Below are 8,454 nucleotides of genomic sequence, written 5' to 3' on the forward strand. Positions count from 1 at the left end.
TTGGTCACTTGCGCTGGTTTTGAACGACGTTTAATGTCGTCTTCTTCACCGCCACTTCAAACAAGAAAGTAGTTTTAAAGACAAACCGGAAGCGGAAGTAAGTACAGGAAGTTAAAAATACTTAAAATAACATTGTTTTTATTTCCTTTGTGTAGAAAAAACACACCTCTTCATTTATTTACTTTAGGAGTTTTAACTTAAAATTCAACCATTTTAATGAATATTAAACATTACAGAGTAGTAATAATCAAATGTACTAATTATTCACTCCAGTAAAACCTTAAAAGGGCTTTTTGCAACTCTTTACACCACAAACTACAACAAAAACACAACTAGTTGTGTTACTTTTTGTGTTTTTACACAACCTATGAATTTTTAATATCGATATTTTTCACAATTACTCGATATATTCAATTAAAACAAGCAATTAGTTGGGCATTCATTCATGCTTGTCTCCTACACACGTACACATTTATACAACAAGTATACACACACACACACACACACACACATATATATATATACATATATATATATATAAAAAAAAATTTAAAAAAAAAAATTTAAAAAAAAAAAAAATATATATATATATATAAAAAAAAAAAAAAAATATATATATATATATATATATATATATATATATATATATATATATATATATATATATGTGTGTGTATAGAATGTACAGCAGGGCATGTAGAACTACCAACACATCCAGTCATTTCAATGGGAATTTACTAGAAATGCAGGAATTTGGTGAAAAAGGGTAGTTTATGAAAATATAAGTAATACAACAATTGTCCTCCATGATAGGAATAGTTTGGTGTCGGAATTTTTCAAAACGGTTGAAAAATGTTGACGTAGTAACAGTTTGAATGTTTTGGAATTACTGGAATTACGGGAAAACCAGGAATTTGTACAAAAATAAAAATGGTAGTTTTGTTGTACCAACTAAGAGGAATGTTGTGAAGTTGGAATTGTCAAACATGAAGACTGTGAAAACTTTCCAGCAAGACTTGAAAATAGGGTTTTGGAAAACTGGGAATTCCTGTCATTTTTTTTTTTTTACTTGGAAAATGGTAGTTTGATTGTCCATGGTGAGTGAAGTGTGTGGATGGTAGTTTGATTGTCCAAGGTGAGTGGAGTGTGTGGATGGTAGTTTGATTGTCCAAGGTGAGTGGAGTGTGTGGATGGTAGTTTGATTGTCCATGTGAGTGAAATGTGTGGATGGTAGTTTGATTGTCCAAGGTGAGTGGAGTGTGTGGATGGTAGTTTGATTGTCCAAGGTGAGTGGAGTGTGTGGATGGTAGTTTGATTGTCCATGTGAGTGAAGTGTGTGGATGGTAGTTTGATTTTCCAAGGTGAGTGGAGTGTGTGGATGGTAGTTTGATTGTCCAAGGTGAGTGGAGTGTGGATGGTAGTTTGATTGTCCAAGGTGAGTGAAGTGTGTGGATGGTAGTTTGATTGCCCAAGGTGAGTGGATGGTAGTTTGATTGTCCAAGGTGAGTGGAGTGTGTGGATGGTAGTTTGATTGTCCAAGGTGAGTGGAGTGTGTGGATGGTAGTTTGATTGTCCAAGGTGAGTGGAGTGTGTGGATGGTAGTTTGATTGTCCAAGGTGAGTGAAGTGTGTGGATGGTAGTTTGATTGTCCAAGGTGAGTGGAGTGTGTGGATGGTAGTTTGATTGTCCAAGGTGAGTGAAGTGTGTGGATGGTAGTTTGATTGCCCAAGGTGAGTGGATGGTAGTTTGATTGTCCAAGGTGAGTGGAGTGTGTGGATGGTAGTTTGATTGTCCAAGGTGAGTGGATGGTAGTTTGATTGTCCAAGGTGAGTGGAGTGTGTGGATGGTAGTTTGATTGCCCAAGGTGAGTGGATGGTAGTTTGATTGTCCAAGGTGAGTGGAGTGTGTGGATGGTAGTTTGATTGTCCAAGGTGAGTGGAGTGTGTGGATGGTAGTTTGATTGTCCAAGGTGAGTGAAGTGTGTGGATGGTAGTTTGATTGTCCAAGGTGAGTGGAGTGTGTGGATGGTAGTTTGATTGTCCAAGGTGAGTGAAGTGTGTGGATGGTAGTTTGATTGCCCAAGGTGAGTGGATGGTAGTTTGATTGTCCAAGGTGAGTGGAGTGTGTGGATGGTAGTTTGATTGTCCAAGGTGAGTGGATGGTAGTTTGATTGTCCAAGGTGAGTGGAGTGTGTGGATGGTAGTTTGATTGTCCAAGGTGAGTGGAGTGTGTGGATGGTAGTTTGATTGTCCAAAGTGAGCGGAGTGTGTGGATGGTAGTTTGATGGTGCAAGGTGAGTGGATGGTAGTTTGATGGTGGTAATTGTGCAAGTTATAAAAAATGTCCCATTAATTTTGAAAGGAAAAGTATCCTGTGAAACTGAATTGTGGGATTATCACAAACATTTTTAGGGAGTTGAAGATTCCTCATCCAGTTGAAAGTTTTGATACTTGAAATCTTCTGAAGGCAAGAAAGCTGTTGTGCTATAATTGGTGCTATAATTGGCTGTGGAGGACAGCAAACTTTTGCAGCGGAATAATAATAAATGTATGATTCTTTGGCGTATAATCTTATATGTGAATGTTTGGACATTCACATATATAATAATAATAATAATAATAATAATACATGTATGATTATTTGGTGTAGAATCTTATATGTGATAATGTTTGGACATTCAAATAATAATAACAAAAATCATAGTAGTAGTAATAATAATAATAACAACATAATAATAATAATAACAATAATAAATAATTTTTCGTGTGGAATCTTATATGTGTGATTGTTTGGACATTCACACAATAATAACAACAATAATAATAATCATAATAATAATAATCTAATAATATTTATAATAATAATAATAGTAATAATAATAATAAATAAATGATGTTTTGGTGTAGAATCTTATATGTGTGAATGCTTGAACATTCACAAATATAATAACAACAATAATAATAATAATAATAATAATCTAATAATAATAATAATAAATAGATGATGTTTTGGTGTAGAAACTTATATGTGGGAATGCTTGGACATTCACACAATAATAATAACAACACTAATTTAATAATAATAATAATAAATAATAATGTTTTTTTGTGTATAATCTTATTTGTGATAATGTTTTGACATTCTCACATATAATAATAATAATAATAAATAATGGTTTTTTAATGTTTAGAATCTTATATGTGTGAATGTTTGGACATTGTCACATATAATAATAATAATAATAATAATGTTTTTTTAGTGTAAAATCTTATATGTGTGAATGTTTGGACATTGTCACATATAATAATAATAAATAATGTTTTTTTGGTGTAGAATCTTATATGTGTGAATGTTTGGACATTGTCACATATAATAATAATAATAAATAATAATGTTTTTTTTAGTGTAGAACCTTATATGTGTGAATGTTTGGACATTGTCACATATAATAATAATATTAATAATAATAGTAATACAATAAGTTTACATACCCTTGGAGAATTGATGATTTATTGGCCATTCTTCAGAGAATATGAATAATAACACAAAAACATTTCTTCCACTCATGCTTAATGGTTGTGTGAAGCTATTTATTGGCAAACAACTGTGTTTACTCTTTTTAAATCAAAATGACAAAAGAAAGTACCCAAATGACCCTGATCAAAAGTTGACATACCCCAGTGACTTTGATCTGATAACATGCACAAACATGTTTGAATGGCTAATCAAGGTTCCAATCCTCACCTGTGACATGTTTGTTTGTAATGAATGTGTGTGTATAAAAGGTGAGTGAGTTTCTGGGCTTCTGACAGACCATTGCATCTTTCATCCAGTGCTGCACACATCTTTCTGGAGTCTGAGTCATGGGGAAGGCAAAAGAATTGTCAAAGGATCTGCAAGAAAAGGTCATTGAACTGCATAAAACAGGAAAGGGGTATAAAAAAATATTCAAGGAATTGAGAATGCCAATCAGCAGTGTTCAAAGGCTGATTAAGAAGTGGGAAATGAGGGATTCAGGTAGACCAGCAAAGATTTCAGCCACAACTGCCAGGAAAATTGTTCCAAATGCAAAGAAAAATCCACAAATAACTTCAGCTGAAATACAGGACTCTCTGAAAAATTATAGTGTGACTGTTTCAAGATGCACAATAAGGAGGCACTTGAAGAAAATGGGCTGCAGGGTGGAGTCGCCAGAAGAAAGCCATTTCTGCGCAAATGTCACAAAGTATCCTTCTTACATTACACCAAACAGCACAGAGACAAGCCTCAAAACTTCTGGAACAAAGTCATTTGGAGTGATGACACCAAAATTGAACTTTTTGGCCACTCGACCATGCAGCCCATTTTTCTTCAAGTGCCTCCTTTGCACTTGAAGGAATTCAAAAACTGCAAATTCAAAAATTGCAGTTTATTTTTTTTTTAATTACAAACCCCGTTTCCATATGAGTTGGGAAATTGTGTTAGATGTAAATATAAACGGAATACAATGATTTGCAAATCCTTTTCAAGCCATATTCAGTTGAATATGCTACAAAGACAACATATTTGATGTTCAAACTCATAAACTTAATTTTTTTTTGCAAATAATCATTAACTTAGAATTTCATGGCTGCAACACGTGACAAAGTAGTTGGGAAAGGGCATGTTCACCACTGTGTTACATGGCCTTTCCTTTTAACAACACTCAGTAAAGGTTTGGGAACTGAGGAGACACATTTTTGAAGCTTCTCAGGTGGAATTCTTTCCCATTCTTGCTTGATGTACAGCTTAAGTTGTTCAACAGTCCGGGGGTCTCCCTTCTGCTATTTTAGGCTTCACATTTTCAATGGGAGACAGGTCTGGACTACAGGCAGGCCAGTCTAGTACCTGCACTCTTTTACTATGAAGCCACGTTGATGTAACACGTGGCTTGGCATTGTCTTGCTGAAATAAGCAGGGGCGTCCATGGTAACGTTGCTTGGATGGCAACATATGTTGCTCCAAAACCTGTATGTACCTTTCAGCATTAATGGCACCTTCACAGATGTGTAAGTTACCCATGTCTTGGGCACTAATACACCCCCATACCATCACACATGCTGCCTTTTACACTTTGCGCCTAGAACAATCCGGATGGTTCTTTTCCTCTTTGGTCCGGAGGACACGACGTCCACAGTTTCCAAAAACAATTTGAAATGTGGACTCGTCAGACCACAGAACACTTTTCCACTTTGTATCAGTCCATCTTAGATCAGCTCAGGCCCAGTGAAGCTGACGGCGTTTCTGGGTGTTGTTGATAAACGGTTTTCGCCTTGCATAGTAGAGTTTTAACTTGCTCTTACAGATGTAGCGACCAACTGTAGTTACTGACAGTGGGTTTCTGAAATGTTCCTGAGCCCATGTGGTGATATCCTTCACACACTGTTGTCGCTTGTTAATGCAGTACAGCCTGAGGGATGGAAAGTCACGGGCTTAGCTGCTTACGTGCAGTGATTTCTCCACATTCTCTGAACCCTTTGATGATATTACGGAGCGTAGATGGTGAAATCCCTAAATTCCTTGCAATAGCTGCTTGAGAAAGGTTTTTCTTAAACTGTTCAACAATTTGCTCACGCATTTGTTGACAAAGTGGTGACCCTCGCCCCATCCTTGTTTGTGAATGACTGAGCATTTCATGGAATCTACTTTTATACCCAATCATGGCACCCACCTGTTCCCAATTCGCCTGCACACCTGTGGGATGTTCCAAATAAGTGTTTGATGAGCATTCCTCAACTTTATCAGTATTTATTGCCACCTTTCCCAACTTCTTTGTCACGTGTTGCTGCCATCAAATTATAAAGTTAATGATTTTTTGCAAAAAAAAAAAATAAAGTTTATGAGTTTGAACATCAAATATGTTGTCTTTGTAGCATATTCAACTGAATATGGCTTGAAAAGGATTTGCAAATCATTGTATTCCGTTTATATTTACATCTAACACAATTTCCCAACTCATATGGAAACGGGGTTTGTACACTAAAATTGTCAGGGATCCAAAAGGCTCCAACTCATAAAAGTGTTACAAATAAGTCAAACACTGAAGTATCTGACTCTAATTATTTTGTTGTGTTTTTTATTTTGGTTTGTTTTATGCTCTTTTTGTCATGGAAACATTTTTTATATGACAAACACACAAAATATGCAATATTTTCCTCCAAACATATTTCAAAAGTGTAATATTTGATGTAATTGTAGCCTTAAATATGTCAATCATTCATAACAACATTGCAACTTTTTCTCGTCACATTTCACATGTTTACTCTTTTATAAGTTTTCTTTATGTAATATTATTTTATGTGCACGTGATCAACAACAGGACTGCAGATGTGCCAACAGCTTTAAAAAGGGATTATTTTAACATTATTCATAAAGAATAATAAGAAGAAAGTAACTACCTAAAGAGGTTTTTATTATATATTATTATTATAATAATGATTATTATTTTAATAAACTTTTATTTTGTATTTATTTATTTTTTAAAGATATTATTATTATTATAATAGCACACTCTTTGGTTTGGTTTTATTAGATAATATGATTCTTATTATATTACACTCTTGTTTGGTTTTATTAGATATTATTACTATTAAAATTATTATTATTACACTTTTTTGTTTGGTTTCATTAGATATTATATTATTATATTACACTCTTTTGTTTGGTTTTATTAGATATTATTAATAGTATTACTTTTGTATTACACTCCTGTTTGTTTGTTATTAGACATTATTATTATTATATTACACTCTTTTGTTTGGTTTTATTAGATATTATCATTATTAATATCATTATTATATGACATTATTTTTTTGGTTTGATTAGATATTATTACTATTAATAATATTAGTATTATAATGCACTCTTTTGTTTGGTTTTATTAGATATTATTATATAATATTATTTTTTATATTACATCATTTTGTTTGATTTTATTAGATATTCTTATTCCTATATTATTATTATATTACACTCTTTTGTTTGGTTTTATTAGATATTAATATATTACACTATTGTTTGGTTTTATTAAATATTATTATTATTAATAATATAATTCTTATATTACACTCTTTTGTTTGTTTTATTAGATGATATTATTATTATTACATTACTCTTTTGTTTGTTTTATTGGATATTATTATTATTATTATAATTATTACATGACACACTGTTTGGTGTGCAGGAACTCCAAGTTAAAAAGTAGATTTTTGTCCTGAAAGTTAACATTTATGAATATTTATGTTGCTCTTAGTATCTTTCATGGACAAAGTGTGTGAGAGCAGAGAGGCAATAGAAAGTGCACTCAGCATGTCTGACAGAGATGATGACAAACAACAGCAGGATAACAAAAACACAACATCAAACTTTCTCCTCTGGAAGGCTGCTTTTAAACAATAAAAACTGCTTTTAAACAATAAAAAACTGCTTTTAAACAATAAAAAACTGCTTTTAAACAATAAAAAAAACTGCCTTTAAACAATAAAAACTGGTTTTAAGCAATAAAAAACTGCTTTTAAAAGTTGATTAGATTATTTTATTGTCTGATACAACTTTTGTTTGTGATGATGTGATATCAGCAGGAATCGTACTTGTATCATGTGCCGTGTCAGAGGAGGTTTGGTCAAGATGAAAAGTAAAAACCGTCTGGAATGGACTTGTCTTGAAGTTGAAGTGGGGTGGTTACTTCAGAACTAAAGTTGTGTAGTCATAAGGTGTCAAACTTTCACGCACTAAAACATTTTATTTCTCTTTACTTTTTTCACCGTCGTGATTGTTGAACTTTTAATTCTCCAAAAGAAGACAACAATAATAAATTGTAAAAATACTAAAGTGCACTTTTTATATCCAGTTGGAGACAAAGTGAGTGGGTGGTTTGTTTTGTTGTTGCATCACTTTACAACATTTAGAGCAGTGACTCACACTGTGGTGTGCGTACCACTAGTAGTACACACCTAGCAATCAAATATTTAAACACAGTGTGACTGCTCAAACTTCTGCATCACATCACACTTCAACACATCAAACCCTGTGTGATATTTGTACCAAACATTCAACACATCACACTTCAACACATCAAACCTTGTGTGATATTTGTACCAAACATTCAACACATCACACTTCAACACATCAAACCTTGTGTGATATTTGTACCAAACATTCAACACATCACACTTCAACACATCAAACCTTGTGTGATATTTGTACCAAACATTCAACACATCACACTTCAACACATCAAACCTTGTGTGATATTTGTACCAAACATTCAACACATCACACTTCAACACATCAAACCTTGTGTGATATTTGTACCAAACATTCAACACATCACACTTCAACACATCTGTACCTGACAGTAGAAATTGCAGTGTCTTTCTGTAATGATCCTTTCACAATAAAACAATCTGTGGGACAAAATGAGAAAAAGACAAGAGC

The sequence above is a fragment of the Nerophis lumbriciformis genome, linkage group LG31 (assembly GCF_033978685.3).
Source record: "Nerophis lumbriciformis linkage group LG31, RoL_Nlum_v2.1, whole genome shotgun sequence".
Lineage (NCBI taxonomy): Eukaryota > Metazoa > Chordata > Actinopteri > Syngnathiformes > Syngnathidae > Nerophis > Nerophis lumbriciformis.